Genomic DNA, 17,472 nt, shown 5'->3' with positions numbered 1-17,472 from the left:
TTAAATATGTTTGAATCTTATCAAGCAGCAAGTTAAGTTACATTGTGTTATCCATAACTAACTCCATCTCATGTCCCAGTTCACTTTTATTTTTTGTTGCAAAGTACTATTATGCACAGTTGAAGTCTTAAATTACTTAACTGAATCACATATATTTTTAATATTTTCATTTAAATAATGACGCTTCGCAGTCATATGCCTGGGGATGGAGTGTCCTAGGTTCGATTCCTCTCGGAGACGTGAGGACTGAAGGATCTTCCTCAGCCATAGCCAAGTTAGCTGGTCTTGAGTGTGGACAGTAGGGTTTTTATCCCACAAAGCAGGCAAACCGACCTTGAGAACTCAACAGTACAGACATAGGATACACCGGGGCATAAGGCTGACCACCTTATCCTGTGAACAGTTTGAGATCCAATGATTAATAAACCCTTGACACTGCAAGGTAAAAGAGGGAAAGGAAGATGAGATGATGAGATGGCTTTGTCAAATGAACTTTGAATTCTTCTTCCTCCTCATTGTTTAAGAATTCCTTCTTCTAAATCACTATAATTTTCATAGTCTTCATTTTCACCAAATGCCTTTTTTCTGATAGAGAACATCATAACTGAATGTATTATATGATTAACCTCTCTACTGGCCATGGTGAATGAAATAGTGATACCAAATTGCACTTCTTATCCATGTTATTCAATAGGTGTTACAGAATTGTATCCAGATTTTGCTGGACGTTTATAGATGTAATGGGCAGTTTGAGTGTTAGGGCAAAAATGATACAAACTGGTGAATCATGACCATATTTGACCATATTGCTAACACTGTATCAATTGATTGAAGAATGATTTTTACCAGTTGAAATGCCAAACATGAATTATAAATTCAAATTGAACTCAGATTGCAAATTTTGCCATAATATAAATGCAGATTAACAATTAAGCAATGTTGCATCTTTGTCCATTCATCCATTAAGCATTTCACATCACATTATTATGACATCTCTTTTGGCCTTAGGAAAAGCTTATAACCTGGTCTTATTATGCCTTCTCAAATAAAACTTGATTTTGTGTTACTCTTATTTATAGTTTATCAATAGAAAGAAAAAAGCAACTTTTATTCCTTGTTGACACAGTATCCTTTCTATCTTGTATGTGACAGACCATATGTAAAGAAGTGATACTGCTCCTGTATGCTAGTTTTTTTTTTTTTTTTTTTTTTTTTAGGTGACTCATTTAATCTCAATTGTTATTTAAGTTCTGAACTTCTCTTCTTCCTGCTGAACAAGTTCACAATTCTTCTTTAACCTCCAAAACATCTCCATTCATCACTCAAAAAACAAGAGGTATACAAGATCACTTATTCACGTGGAATTCTCTATGTGGGATGGATGAGCTGAAAGTATGTCAGAGAACATCAAGGATGTGAAGATAAAATGAAAACAGGACTAGCAGCACATATTACAGACACACAAAACATCAGGTACTATGGTACCATACAAAAATGGTCTACATTGACTACAGTTTTTTTCTTAGAGCAGTCATCAGAATGTTAGAAAACCCACATCATTGTAGCAAAAAACAAGATATGATCCAATATCACATTTGGCCATCTTTCGTCAAAAACATGATGCACACAGATCTTAAATGTTCTTCTCATCATGTTGCTAGCCATTGTGCTAAACCAGTAATGGTTTAAACTCAGTAAAATTGTCAAGAAACAATCTCCATGTGAAATTTATATGCGATTTAGAGGTTTGACTTATTCCCCATCCATAGAAGCCTAAAAAACAAATTCATACACATAGTGAGTTAATTTTATGTAAGGTGAATGAATTTGAAAGGTTGTGCATCAAGCAAAAAATATTCTTTAATAAGCTAATGTTCCTCATCAGATGTAGAAATAATGAATTAGCTCTTCTTTCTTAAAATTTAAACAATGTTTACTCCAGACAGGCATCTAAAATCTACTGATGAAGAGAAGTTGGCATTAGGCAAGTCCTACCATGTTTCAGTTATCTCAAATCAAAGAACAAACTTTCTCTCTCTCTCTCTCTCTCTCTCTCTCTCTCTTTCTTTGTAGTTAGCTACCTCCTTACCTACTGATCTGTGGAATACACTAAACAAATTGTCTTCAACTTATTCAGTTTTCACAAAATAAAGAAAAACATTTAAATAACTCATTAGCTGAAAAAGAATGGAATATCAAGCACTTATCTTGTTCAAAGGTTTCAATTTTGTCTTATCTCCATCTAATATGTCCATGGTTGATATCATTGCTAATACCGAAAGAAAGTACCAAAAGATGCCTCAGATTTAATCTGTATCCAGACAGAAAAATTTGTCTTTTGGCTTAAAAGCCATACAGATATGCAGAAATATTCCAAAAATGGAATGGCTGGTGCTCCAGAAAAGATGACATGACCAGAAAATTGTTGAATTAAAGGCAGAGAAAGGTAATGATATGATAGCCATAAACATGTAGGAATATGTTGAAATAAAATGCAGAACTTACTGTGATGCCAACACATACAATCTACTTGATTGTGATCTCAGAAGGCCTAGCAAAGTGCTCACCATATTTTCCACCTTTCTTTTATTGTCTAACCTCTTCTAGGAATCATTTGACAGGCCAGTCAGTTGCAAATTATTTGACCTGAAGTTTTGCTACAATATGTGGATGAATATTGTTGATCTTAACAACATTCATTCCTTTTAAGTTTACTCTCAAATTAGAAAACAACAAATCCTTCTTTTTTTAAGATACACTCTGGGACATTTCCAAACAAACTAAACTTAGCTATACAGCTTATTGAAAGCCAATGTACATGGGTAGATATCTCCATGCAAAGTCTCAACATCATCTGTCACAAAAAATTGGTATTATAAAAACCCTTTGAAATAGGAGATATAACATTGTCACCAGTATGAAGAAGAGAAGCCAAGAACTCAAATACTTCAATCTGATCCTTCCAGAAATATCAATAATAATGATGATACTACTATTGCTAATAATAATAGTTAAGAACATTATAAAGTTCTTATATATTATAAGAATATATCTATATATTCTTATATATATTATATAAAGTTATTATATATTATAAAAACATTATAAAAAACAAGAATAGAGAGAGGCGATATCTCTTCCTTACATATAGTTTGTCAGGACAAGATAGCATGGATATTGTGTCAGCTAGGAATAGAAGTTGCTCTCTCTCCCCTGTACACAAGATATCATGTCTCCTTTGACTTCCAAACCCTTCCCATTCATCACTCAAAAGACCAGGAAAATACAAGATAACTTGTTCATGTGGAATTTGATATGTGGGACACACAGGCCAGTCAGAAGATGTTTGCATGTCAGCAGCACATCAGGGATGTGGAGAAAAAAAGAAAACACAAATCAGGACTGGCAGCATATTCAACAGACAAAACATCAATTACTGTGAGACTTATACGCATGGTCTGCACTGACTATAATTTGTTTGTCGAGAGCATTCAGAGAATCAAAAACTCGCATTAATGCGACAAGAAACACGGAATGATTATATATCATGTTCAATCATATTTCATCAAATACATCACACGTGCAGATCTTGGACACTGTTTTAATCACTTAGCTAGTCATTGTATCATTGTGTGTGTGTGTGTGTGTGTGTGTGTGTGTGTGTGTGTGTGTGTGTGTGTGTGTGTGTGTGTGTGTGTGTGTGTTTTTAAATTTCACTCTCCTGATGAAGTAAACTATAATTATAATGTATGAAGATACTAGAGATTTAAACTGGATAAAATTTGTCAACAAACAGCCTCCATGTGGTATGTATACTGGACTTAAAGGTTTAACAGCAGAGATATCATGTGCATTATTTCTTTTGATTTTACACTCTTCTACCTCTTTCATTTCTAATTACTGACTTAAAATGTTAGTATTGGCTTTGTATATTGCTCTATATAACAACCTTGGTTTGTATATTACTTTGTATATTACTCTCTTGGTTCCTTATATCCCTTTTTCACATATGCAAAAGTAAATAAAAATCGTTGAATTGCTATGATTTCTTGACTTGTATATACATATGTCTCAAATGCCCACATGAAAGGATGCAAATCCTCTTATTGTCAAATGTGGTTAAGAGGTCATGGAAAAGAAGGAATACATTGAGGTTCTCTTGAACAACTGAGGGTTTGCATTCATAGTCTTTAGGAGAGATTGAATGGGAAAGGGGGAATGTTGTAAACATAAACAGAGAAGGAAGTTGTATCAGTAGGTTTTAAGCTGTACGATAAATGGATGTCATCCTGTAGCTGCTCATGTTTGTACAATCTTGAGAAAGTGGAGGAATACTGGCATTGTTCTGCAGCAGAACATTTGTGTAGAAATACCTGTAGAAGAGACATAAGGCAGAAACCAAATGTTTGTAAGAAAAGGAGTTATCGCTTAATTGGATTGCCCTTTTATGGATAGCATCAAGCTTCTTACAGAGGCTTTTGGTTACCACCCAAAATGTGTGAGCAGTATTCCAAAGTTAGGTAGATTTGGGATTTGTATAGGTGAGCATAATTGAGAAGAGTGTGCCTGTTGAACAAGCTGTGGCTGAGATGTGTTTGTGTCATAAGTAACTAAACAAAAGTTATCCAAGAATAGAAATCTGATCCTGAAACCCCAGTTTGCTCTTCCTCAAATTTCTCTTAAATTTTTTTAAAATCTTCTCTTGAGGAATATTAATATAAAATCCATTCCTAGTTCTTCACTACTCAGCTAGATTTTTTTTTTTTTAAATAAATAAAAAAAATAAATCAGAGGAGTTATTTTTTTTTATTTATCTAAGATTAATAGACTTGGAGAGTTTATACAGCTTATCTTCCTGGATTTGCAAAACTTTTTTTCATGTAGAATTAAGTCTTGAAGTGGTGAACCTGATGGCACACGAAACTTGTTGAGTAGTAAAGAACTAATAAAGATTTTTAAATATAACCAAATGTTTTTTATATTAATATAACCACATCATGATTATATTAATAATCATGATGTGGTTTTTATATCAGAAGGTTTAAGATTGTCAGAGTACAACCACTAAAATCTCATGTTTGTTAGCACCTCATAGTGAGGCCGTGTATCTGAGGTTAATAGGCTTGAGAGCTTTGACAATATAGTCCTTTGTTTTTTATTTTATTTTATTTTATGTATTTTTTTTTTTAATTTTTATTTTTGTAAAAGAAAATGCTCCCGAAGAAGTTTATCTGATTGTACATGAAACTAGTTGAGGTAAAGAAAAACTAATGAAGATTTTTAAATTAATATGTATCATGTGGTCTCTATAAGCTTAAAGATTGTCAGTACAGTTGCCCTTGTTGGCTAAGTGGTTAGCACATCTGTGTTCTCCAGTAAACAGGTTGTGTGTTTGAATCCTGCGGTGGCATGGATGTTTGTCTTTAGGTGGACAATGAATTTCATTGCCCAGTGTGAGACTACCTCCACACTTATTTGGAGGTCTGAAGTACTTGAAAAAATTTTGTTTTTGGTTTCTAGAGTGGAGTTTATGGATTACATAAAAATAAACAGTACAAATTTAAAAATTAATAAAATAAAAAAATCCTTAGTCTAGTCCACCCTCGGTAAAAATTGTACCATAGGTTTACAAACTTTTGTGAGTAAAAGTCACATAAAACTTCATATGGCCAATCTAACAATCCTTCAAATGATCATTCCACACAAATAGATTATCCTTATCTTCAGTTTTTGCATTACTTTTATAGTATTCTTTCTATTTTTACACCTTTGCTATTTTCATGATAATTATATTCTTCCTAAAGTCTTCCTAGGGCTTTTATTTTTGCTACTTTTACCCATAATTTAGAATGTTTTACATTTTTCTATATATTCTGTTTGGCCCTTGCTGACTTACTTTAGGAACTTTCAGTATGATTTCTTCTGTTCCAGGAATTCTCCTGGAACAGAAGTTTACCATGAAGTTCTATTGAGTTTACCTTGCGTTTTTGTAATATAATAGTTTGTTAAGAGGAGTAACATGGGAGTTTTCCCCAGAAATAATATCCACTTACTGTGATAATTTTGGCAATAAAAATAGTGTTATTTCTGTTCAAATTCTATCCTTTTTGTTGACAACACAACACTTGCTTAACAAATATTATCAAGACCCACATCTTTTTCCAGCAAGAAGAGATTATCTCATGGTATCTCCATCAATAGGCATACCATGAGATAATGAAGACATGATTTTGACAAATACAAAAATCTTTTTTATATTACATAATACTTACTGTACTTGTCAAGTCTTTCATTTAATACTCATTCTCTTCTTAACATGTTCTCCTTCCAAATATACTGCGAATCTAACAAATGCAAGGTTATGACCACATCCTTTCCTTGGGCTGATTACTATTTTCAATTCTTCTGAATCATACATCTGCTCCAGCTGAATGACTGGACTAATTCTAACTGGAAAGAAGGAATTCATCCAATTCCACACAAAATATCAGACTACTATTCAAACCTTGATTATCCAACAAAGGTGCCAAAAGCAGTCTAATAAAAAAAATCGCAGCCAATTTTTGAACAAGGGTAATGAAATCAAAACTCCAACTTCGCACTCAGCTGACAATACAATACAACCCATTCCAAAGCTTAGAAATGCACTGACAAAATCTGAAGAAATGGCTGAATGAGTCAGCCAGGAAGGTATGTTGTGAAATTGTTTACAATGATTAAAAAAAAAAAAAAAAAAAAAATAGAACTTCATGGTAAACTCAAGATAATGGGTTTTTTTTTATTTCTGCATTTAGATTACTTAGATTAAAAAAACTAACACAGATCTTCAAAAATCGCAACACAACTAATAAATTACGCAAACAGGACGGCCAAAAGCTGCCAAAACAACCCAAGTACCAAAACAAACTTCCCAACACAAAAAATTATCAAACTACCATACACTCAAAACACATACGAAGCCTATAAATACATCTTCAAACATACTGACTACAAACTGGTATTCACCACAAACCAAAAATTGGCAAATCTCCTAAATCCCGCTAAATCTCACACACAAAAAGAAATATTTGAACACCACAACGTAGTCTATAAATTTCCCTGCCAAAAACACTGTGATATCACCTACACGGGTTCCACCATCAGGTCTTTATGGGCAAGACTACAAGAACACTTCTGCGATTGTAACATCCCTATTCCAGAACATTTAAACACTAAAAAACGCAACATCAAAAAGAAAAATCGAATACAAAGCACAGGAAAAATGGAAATAGCCGTTCACGTCCCTGAACAAAAACATACTCCGCAGATCGACAAGGCCATCATAGTAGACAGACAAGACAATGAAACAATGCTTAGAATATTGGAAACAATAGCCATAAAATTTGACGCGAACTCTATCAATGTCCACAGGCCCTGCATAATCTCCAAGATTTGGAAGCTTCACAACATAAAATTGAGGTCACAACCCCGACCAATAGGCGGTAACACAAACACTTCAAAAGCAGAAGCACCGACCCAACCTGACATAGCATCCACTTCCTCCATGTGTTCAGACGACGACCAAGCATAGTCAAAACGGACCGCACCCTGTCAACCCCCCCCCCTCTAAAAATCAGTTGCTGTTTTCAACCCCTTCACCCTTTCCCACCCTATATAAATATAAAAAAAGATGCTCCACCCATCCCTAATAATATAACATATATGTATATATATATATTATTCAAAAAACCTGTTTTTTTTTCATTTCTATTTAATTCTCCTACATTGCCTACTTCTCCCCCCCCCACACACACGAACACAGTTTGGACATTGCAGAAAGAAGAAAAGCCACAACACCCAGAAAAAGGTATGTGTAAATTTCTCTTCCTTTATGCTACATATGTTTATTGGTCTATATACATCTACAATGCCCTAAGAATCCGTGAGTAAAAAGCCAATGACGTTTAAACAGGGGCACTCCTAAACAGAAGCAGGCAAAATAGCTGTAAATATAATAATATCACAGTAAGTGCTCTCATCAATACGATATAATGAAAGTAAAATGTTACATTATTATAATGTTTTACATAAGTAGTGAATATGTAAGGCAGTTGCAAATGCTTAAATTGTTTGAAAAGCTGAAATTTACAGCGAATTCTGAAACACACTTATAATCAAAACATTACATTTATAATATTGATTCAGAGCAAATGTTTCAGCACTTGGCTAGAGGGGGACACAACAAGAGGTCATCCTTGGAAGTTGAATAAAGGTGTGGTTAGTAGGGATATGAGGACTAGATTTTTTTGCTTAAAGAGTTGTGAATGAGCAGAATGTGTTGCAAGAGTCATTTTTGAGTACTTTGTCTGCTAATGGGTTCAAGAAGAGGTACGATAGATTGTGTGGATAATTTGGATCGTCCACAAATGAGTCTTTGGACTCCATTGGAGGTGCCTATACAATAATAATATGTTTTGCTCTTGTAATTATGCCTTCATTACACCCATTTAAGAAAAGTATTATCAGCTACTGCTTGAGCTTTATATTATCTCCCTATTAGTTTAAATTTATTAGCAGTATAAAATTAAAGCAAGGGATGCATAAAAAGAAAGAAAAAAAAAAACTAGAATTTTTTTCTTACAAGTAATAGTGATGTTTTCTTCCTGGTGTAGGACACTAGTGTACAGAGGATTTGAAATTGAAAGTGATCACCATTTATTCTTCAGCAGGATAAAATTGAATTTCATATTGAAAAGAAGAACGTGCAAGAAAATTTTAAAGAGAATAAAAGTTGAGCAGCTCTCAGATGTGAACTGTAGACTAAAATTCACAAATATTATTCAAGAAAAAATGAAAGAGTTTGAGAACAGGAACCAAACCTTAGAGATTCAGTGGCAAGCCCTGAAGAAAACACTGATTGATTCAGCCAGAGAGGCATGTGGTGAGAGTGTGTGCAAGGATAGAAAAATCAGAACTTTGTTGGTGGACACAGGAAGTTAAAGAGGCAGTGAAGGAAAAGAAGAAAGCATATCAAAAGTACCTGGTAAATAAGTCAGCTTGTGCTCTTAGAGAATACAGAGACAAATGTAAGAAAGCCAAACAATCATGAAAAACAGGAGAAAAATATATCCTTGAAGTATGGAGTAATTACTTTGAAAAACTGCTAAATGAAACAAACAGTGATGACATCACAGTAGTAAAAAACACTGACCAGGCATGCAGTCAGGTATCAATACTTGAAGTAGAAAAAGCTATCAAAAGCCTGAAATGTGGAAAGGCAGCAGGAGCAGATGATATTCGACCAGACATACTTAAGTATGGAGGTATAAAACTCATACAGTGGCTGCACTGCATAGTTTAAAAGGCCTGGACAGAGGGACGTATTCCAGTTGATTGGAGTAGAGCTCTCATAGTACCCATATATAAAAAGGGAAATAAAACTGAATGTGAGAATTACAGAGGTATTTCATTACTGAGTGTTCCTGGTAAGATATATACAAGTAAACTTGAGAAACAGTTGAGAAGGATTGTGGAACGGAAGCTCGGTGAAGAACAAGCTGGATTCAGGCCAAATAGAGGCTGTCAGGATCAGATTTTCACTTTTCAACAGATAGTTGAGAAATCATGGGAATATAATAAAGAATTGTATTTAAGTTTTGTAGATCTGAAAAAGGCATATGACAAGGTGTCAAGAGAGAAGCTATTCCAAACGTTACAGTTATATGCTGTTGATGGGACGTTATATCAAGCAGTACGTAGTCTTTATTTAATCTCAGCTCTTTGCTTTATGTGGATGATGTTATACCTCTAAATAAATTAGTCTATTAATTGTGAGCACTCCAATATTGTCATATTTAACATTTTTTCTTCTAAAACACTTATAAAGTTTTGCTAAACTTTCAAGTTCCTTCCTGATATCTTCATTTTTAATATGATTCTGCCATTGATGTCATTCTGTTCAGTACCCTAATTTTTCTCAGAACTCTCATATCTGTGATCTCTTCGATCAAGTAGTTTATTTCTAACTCAACTCATTTATTCAGCCCAGCTAAATTTATTCAGCTGGCTCCTCACTATACCAACTCTGCTTATTGTGTTGTCTTTTTTCTGAATTCAAAAATTAAAGATACCGAAAAATCATATTCTTGGTTTCATCCTTTATCCAAGTGTAAGCAATTGCCCATGAAGTAACTTCATGACAGGGCAACTCTTATAAGGAGGCTAATGACTTCACATCAATTGCCTTAGTATCCCATAATTGCAGACCTGGTTGGCCGAGGGGTTAGCAGATCTGCTCTCCAGCCAAAAGGCTGTGGGTTTGAATTCTGCCATGGGCATGGATGTTCGTGATTGTCTGTGCAAATATTAGTGGTGGTGGTGATGTGCGGTAGATGGCATTGGTGTAGTTGTGGTTATTTGTAGTTGGTGGATTCAAGTGGTGGAGACAGAGTTGTAGAGTAGGTGCCCTCCCTCAATGAGTCTTTGGACTCCCTGGAGGTGTCACGTAATAATAATAATAATAACGTAATGCACATATCTTTACAGACATGTATAATGCTGTGCATTATGGGAAATGCCACTACCCAGACTGGTTTCAACCTTTATTGAGGTCTCATCAGTGGGAGCTAGACTCAGAAGTGATACCAAGGTTAAAGTAATGCAGATTTCTAATTCAGAGTATTTCACTAATGAGGTGTGACACCTTCTGACTATCTGTATATGGAAATATGACTTCTGCATTACTTCAACCTTGATGTCACTTCTAGGTAGTGGCCTTTCCCATAATTCATAGCATTATACATGTCTGTAAGGATATATGCATTTTATGGGATACTAAGGCAATTGATGTGAAGTCATTAGCCTTTATATACAAGTTGCCTGTCATTAAGTTACTTCATGCGCAAACTTTGCTTACACTTGGGTAAAGGAATGAAACCAAGAATACGATTTCGTGAACATCAATAATTTATAATATAATCAAGTGGAAAAACTTTCAAAATCAATTTCTGAATTCAGTTTGTTCTCTTCATTGAAAATTGTACCTTAATAGCTGAAATATTTTACTTTTTCTGTAGGCCGTCCGTTCATAATGCGGTTTAAGTTTTCTGTGTTCTTGTTCTTTGGTCTTTTTATTGCTGATTTTCATACCAAATTTCTTTCATTTCAGATAGAGAACACTGGAGACTTGTACTGGATGTGTTTAGGGACACATCCAGTACAGGGACACAATACCCTCATTAAGTAAAGAGCTAAGTTTGATATCTCCAAATTTAATTTCAGGTTTAATGTCACTTTCTTTCATAATGCAATCCATATAGATGATAAGAGAGGAAATAATGTGCCTTCTTTGTCTCACACATGATTTAGCATCAAACCATCTTCCTTTATTTCCTTCAATTCTAACTACTGACTTTCAACTAAAATATAGACTATATATATGCTCTGTATAATCTCTCATTTACCCCAAATGAATGTAGTATATTGAAAAGCTTTTCTCTGGGCCTCTTATATGCATTTTCCAGATCTACAAAACTTAAGTAGAAACCTTGCATATTCCCATGATTTCTCAACTATGTGTCATAAAGTGAAAATTTGATCTTGACAACTTCTGTTTGGCTTGAACCCAGCTGATTCTTCTTCAAGTTTCTTTTCTATAATGTTTCTCAACCTCTTTTCTATGTTTGTAAATCTTATCTGGAATGCTTAGCAGAGAAAATTCTCACATTCAGCTTTATTCCCTTTATATATATAAATGGGAACTATGAGGTCTGTCTCAGCTCCAGTATGTGGAATTTGCCCTTCTGACCAGGCCTTCTGAATTATGCAGTGTAGCCACTGCTAAACTTTTATACCTCCATATTCAAGCATTTCTGGTTGCATATCGGTACATTTCACCCTTCGATTGGAATAGGCCTAAGTTCGATTCTCGTTGCAATGGGAGGAATCTTTATCTGGACGATTTCAATCGAAGGTGAGTTAGCCGATCTCAATATACGGAGGTAGCAGGGTTTTTTCTCCCGGAAACTTGGGTTTTTCATCCCACATACAGACAAATCGGCCCTTCAGAACACACGCAATTTACAGACAAAAAATACTAGTTGTGGTGGTGGAGGTGGGTGGTAGATGGCGTTGATGGAGATGATTCGTATTAGAGGTTCGGTGTAGTGGTTGAGACAGTTGTAGGTGTCCTCCTGCGATGAGTCTTCGGACTCCTTGGAGGTATCAGGAATAATAATAATAATATCATGTACTCCAACTGCCTTTCCACATTTCAAGTTTTTGATGGCTTTTTCTACTGCAGGTATTCAAATATTCTTCTTGAAACATTTTCTACTAATGTTCTGTCACTGCATATTTCTTTGAACAGCCTTTCAAAGTAATTACTTCGGGCATCTAGGATATCCTTATCTTCAATTTTCATGTCACCTTTATCATCTTTGATTTCTTTTACAATACTCTTCCCTCCATTTCTAAGCCTTTTCAGTAGTTTCCAGAACAGTTTGCCCCTTCCTGATATTTACCTTTTATATTCTTACCAAAATTCTCATGTTTTTTATTTAGCTACTTTTACACATTTACATTTTTCTCTGTATTCTTTTAGGGCATTCTCTGCTGACTTATTAAGCAAGAGATCTCTATAAGAAGATGATGATGTGAAAAGATGGTGAGAATACAGTAAGAGGAGTTTTGAAAATATAAAGTACAGGCTGTATGGAAAACTAACTTAGAGTATGAAAAGAAATTGGCTGTACAGGCTAAAGGAAACCCAAAAGAATTTTATCATTGCTGCATGTAAAATAAAGAATGAATGCAGGTATCCTTATGTCAGAAGTAGATAAGACTGGTCACATAACGAATGCTCACTTCACTAAGATATGTCAATCTGGTGTTGACAGGGAGTTACCAGCTCACTGGACAAAGAGATGGAGGTGCATGAGGAGAAGGAAGTTCCAGAGCAGTTGCATAACCTGGATACTAATTCAGTAATAGGATATTAGCATGTTGAATATTAATCTGAAATGGTTTGATCATTAACATGTTGGTATAACTTGATTCTCAGCTCAGGAAAGATCTCATAGGAATTGACTATCATGCATAATAGTTCCATTGTAGAAGCATGGTGCAGATACTGTATCTAACTAATAAGCTGTTGTTATCTCTGGAGAGGTGTTGAAGATTTTAGAGAAGTTGGTAATAATTCACATGCAGAAGTGTTGACAGACACACTACACTTTGATCATGTTTGATCAAGTTGCTCATAATTTATAATAATGTTATGAATGAGTTAGATAAGGGGAATGGATATGCTACAGTACTGTTGGACTTTGCTGTGGCATTTGATAGAATATCACATGAATGGCTGTTGCATAAGTTGGAGAATATGCAATTGGAATATAAGTTATTTGCTTGGATAAATGGGTTGCTGATGGACGAGTATCAGAAAGTGGTATACAGGGATCAGTCCTTGGATCATTGTTGTTCAATATCTATACATTAATGATATTGGGAAGGACCTGACAGGGGTTGTTCAGTTGTTTGTTGATGATGCAAACATAGGTACGGTAGTTGAGAATGTTATTGATATACACACCACTTACAGAATAATTTGAATAGGCTGTAACTGAGAGCAAAGAGTAATGGCTGTCAATTCACTGCTCTTTGACATGAAGAGATTTCCAACAGTGTATTATATACACCAGCGGGATTATGCTTGGATAAACTGATGAGGCTAGAGATCTTGGAGTTATGTTGCATAGGAATTTGAAGTTCAAAGATAACATAGCAGAAATTGCAGCTACAAGTTAGAGCAGGGGTCGCCAAAGTCATTTGCCCGTCGACCCCTTCAAGCGTTTCTTGACTTTTTATCGACCCCCCTATATTTTACTATTATGTAATTATAATAGGACAAGCAAAAAAAAGACGCTTATGTGAGTTTTTAGATTGTTTATTTTATATTTAGTGTTTATTGTATGTATAATATAGTATATATTATTATATTACTATTACTATCACTAGTAATATCACTGATATTACTAGTGATATTAATAAACTACTAGTATTAATATCACTGGTATTACTACTAGCGCTGCTCAACTCTTCAACATAGAGAAGTTTAGTTTGTGAATGAATAACGATTGAATTATAATATGTATGTTGAAGAATTTTAGAACATTAACGCTCACTTGTATGTCGATGCGCAAAAATGAGATTGGGATCGAATACTTGTAAGTATCAGTAAATAAGAACCACGCACGTGTTGCAATCTCGCTCCCACTGCGCCGGCCGGCAGAAACCACCAACATCCGTTTATTGGTAAATACGTCACTTTGGCCTACTTGATTGGCCTCAGTAACTATTTTCATGACCTTACTCCATCTTACAGGTCCTATTCATGGACCTGTAAGATGGAGGTACTGATCCCACGATTCACTCTTAATTGCGTTGTCATTACCTCCATGTCTTTTGTCATGGAGGTAATCCAAGTTAACCGAATTAAATATTACCCATACAATGATGTCTTATATTTTTCTGTCAAGCCGGAATCGACCCCTAACAATGTCATATCGACCCCTTTGGCGACCACTGAGTTAGAGGATAATTGTCCAGGTGTGAATGTACCCAGGGCTTGGTACATTCACACTTCACAGTGTGCACAGATTTAGTTTCCTGGATTCTGAGGGGATAAAGAACTGTGGAAAGGGTGTTTAAAGAAGAGATACACTGATTATATCGGGATTATAGAATATAGATTATGAGAACATTATGCGACCTGTAGACAGGAGACTAAGGTCTATCAACTTCTGAAAGGTTATTATAGGATTGGTTGTTGACATTTTTCATTTTATATGGAAGGTAGGGAGAGAACAAGAGGACTCTGTGGAAGTTAAGTTTGTGTGCGGTTAAGAAAAAGGATGAGAGTTAAATTTTTCTCTCAGAGAGAGAGAAAGAGAGCAATGAGTTTTTCAAACAATTTACCTGTTGAAGTAATAATTACATGCAGTGTGAATGAAATTTAAAAGAAGGTAGGACAGCTGGTGTGGGTTATGTATGACATCTTTCAATGAGTCCTTGACTACCTGGAGGTCTATGATGGTAATAATAAACACAAAATTGTGTTTTGGAGGCATTGGGGATGATTAATTTGTCATTATCCTCATTGAAGGATGGCATGGAGGTCAGTATTTAAAGTGCTTATTGTAGATCTTGAAGCTTGAGACATCTGAGCACTGCAATTTTTGTCATATGAGTAGGAAGAATAAAGAGTGCTATCATCATTTCAACAATGGATAAGGTGAGGCCAGTGAGAGAAGGTCATTTATGTATATAAGAAAGAAGATGGGGGAAATAATAGGCCTGAGGAACACCTGTATTAGTGGGAAAATGTGAAGAGAGAACATCCTTTACTATTACATGCACTGAGCTGTTTAGAGAAAAGCAATCCAATGAATGACAAAGGATGGAAGGCAGATCATAAGATGGCAATTTGCTGAGAGGTTCTCAATGCCAAACCTTATCAAATACATTGGAAATGGCAAGAACAACACAGGTTTCTCTAAGCTAGGAAAACTGCTGTGGATCTACTAATAGAATCTATGTTGGTGGTTGCTTCACTGGTTTTTTTATGGTTTCCCAAAGGTTGAAGTTGATTTTTGATGACCCTCTCAATTACTTTAGACAGCAATAATGTGAGAGAATAGGTTGATAGATTGATGGTAAACATGTCTCTAAAGGACAGGTGTTAGTTCAGAAGCACATATCTTGAGCTCAACTGGTGAGATACCATCAGGATCTGAAACCTTTTGATATCTTGTGACATCTTTTTGGTGGATGGCCACAAAAAAGTATGCAGCACATTGTTTCAGGTATTATTGGTGGTGATTTACCTTTGTCATCTGTGCAGAAGCTGGGTGAGAAGAGTGATGCCAGGAGTTCAGTCTTACTGTCATCTGTGTGAGATAGAGAGGTTGAAAGAGATGGAATGAAATTGTACCCAGCTGCCTTTGCAAGGATCAGAAGACAACTCCTATTTATGCAAGTGGTGTGTTTTTTTAGATTTAGTTTTTTCAAAATTAGAACTGTTATTGATTGATTTGCAGTTGTTGAGGTTTCATTATAGGCTGCAAATGAAGCTTGCGTTTTTGTCTCTAAGCCACTTACAGTATGCTGTTTTTCCCCCTTGGATTACTTTAGCATTTTTCTTGGAAAACCATAGGTTTTGAACACAGTAGAGAATGGTGACCCTCATTTCAAAATGGATAATTTCTCTAACACATACATAGATGTCTAGAACTTGGAGAGCAGAAACAGTGGTATGATCATGGAGAGGAGACATAAAAGTCAGGCAAAACTGTCTACTTAATGATGTTGGAGTGCCCAAGGACATGTTGTTACAAATGGTTGAGAGAAGATTATTCCACTGAAGATAGAACTTACATGAAATTATGATTGAAACCAGTGGAGAAGCCACCTCAACTTGGAAGAAGAACTGATTAAAAATAAGACTAGTGTTTTGGAGAGGAAAGAGGATTGTTGGATAAAATGAACAGTTTACTTTAGGTTGTTGCATATAGCAAATACTTGAGCCTTTCTTTCAGCTTGATCAGTTGAATTGGGAAAAAGGAACCATTTGGAGTTGTGGACATTCAAGTCACTGAGGAAGGTGACTTCACTGTTACGGAAATTAGATATTGTAGGAAATCAAGTTACAACTATAAGAAGGTTAGAATGATTTTTATAATTGGGGAAGAGTGATAGGGACAGAGGATGAATGATATACAACAAGGCAAGAAAATTTTAAGCCACAGATGGTCAAAAAGAGCAGATTCAAAATTTGTCATCTTCTGGTAAGGAATATCAGACCTACAAAAGCACATTTATCACCCTTTTCATAGAAGAAATCATAGTGATTTTGGATGGTTAAGATTAACTGCTGTGGTAATTTGAGGTTCAGAAATATATGGGATTTGAATGTCTGTAGCTGATAGTGTACATAATTCAATTTGGTGTTTATTCTACAGATGTTGGTGAAGTGGATACAGAAGAAATTTTTTTTAAGGTTTGAATTTTTTTAAATTTTTTGGAGGATTTTCTGAGGGTGGTTAGTTTTTAATTTTAACTATAATGACACAATATTAGTCTGAATTAATTGTCATATTAAATGTTTTCAAGGTGAAATAGCAGAGGAAACATGCAGCAGGAGAATATACACTTTTAGATATATCACCTATACAGAAAGCATCCAATTCTTCCCCCCCCCTGCAGCTCATACCACTATACATCTTTCTTTCAGGCTTATTTTTGATATTCTTGTAGTGCCTAAATGCATTGCCATGTTCAGCACCATACACTCTCTGACAGCTAGGTTGTACAGCCACTGCTTTACCCTCGAAAAAGAAGAATGACTCAGGGTCTCCACAGTAAATTTGGCATGCCTTGAAAAATATCACTCACCACATGTAGTGGAAGGAGCAACAGAAGCTGGGACACCTGCTT

At 35.2% G+C, this 17,472-nt stretch overlaps 1 protein-coding gene across 2 annotated transcripts in view; it reads left to right on the top strand.

Annotated features, from left to right (window-relative positions):
- The window catches only part of LOC150103007 (uncharacterized), a 200,216-nt gene that overhangs the window by 133,711 nt on the left and 49,033 nt on the right, over positions 1 to 17,472 (top strand). The gene's annotated exons all lie outside the window — the stretch shown is intronic.

Source organism: Typopeltis vanoorti, chromosome 9 (assembly GCF_054136105.1).
Source record: "Typopeltis vanoorti isolate ZY-2024b chromosome 9, IOZ_Tvanoo_1.0, whole genome shotgun sequence".
NCBI lineage: Eukaryota > Metazoa > Arthropoda > Arachnida > Uropygi > Thelyphonidae > Typopeltis > Typopeltis vanoorti.
Note: the sequence above shows the minus strand (reverse complement) of the source record. Positions and strands in the feature narration are given on the sequence as shown.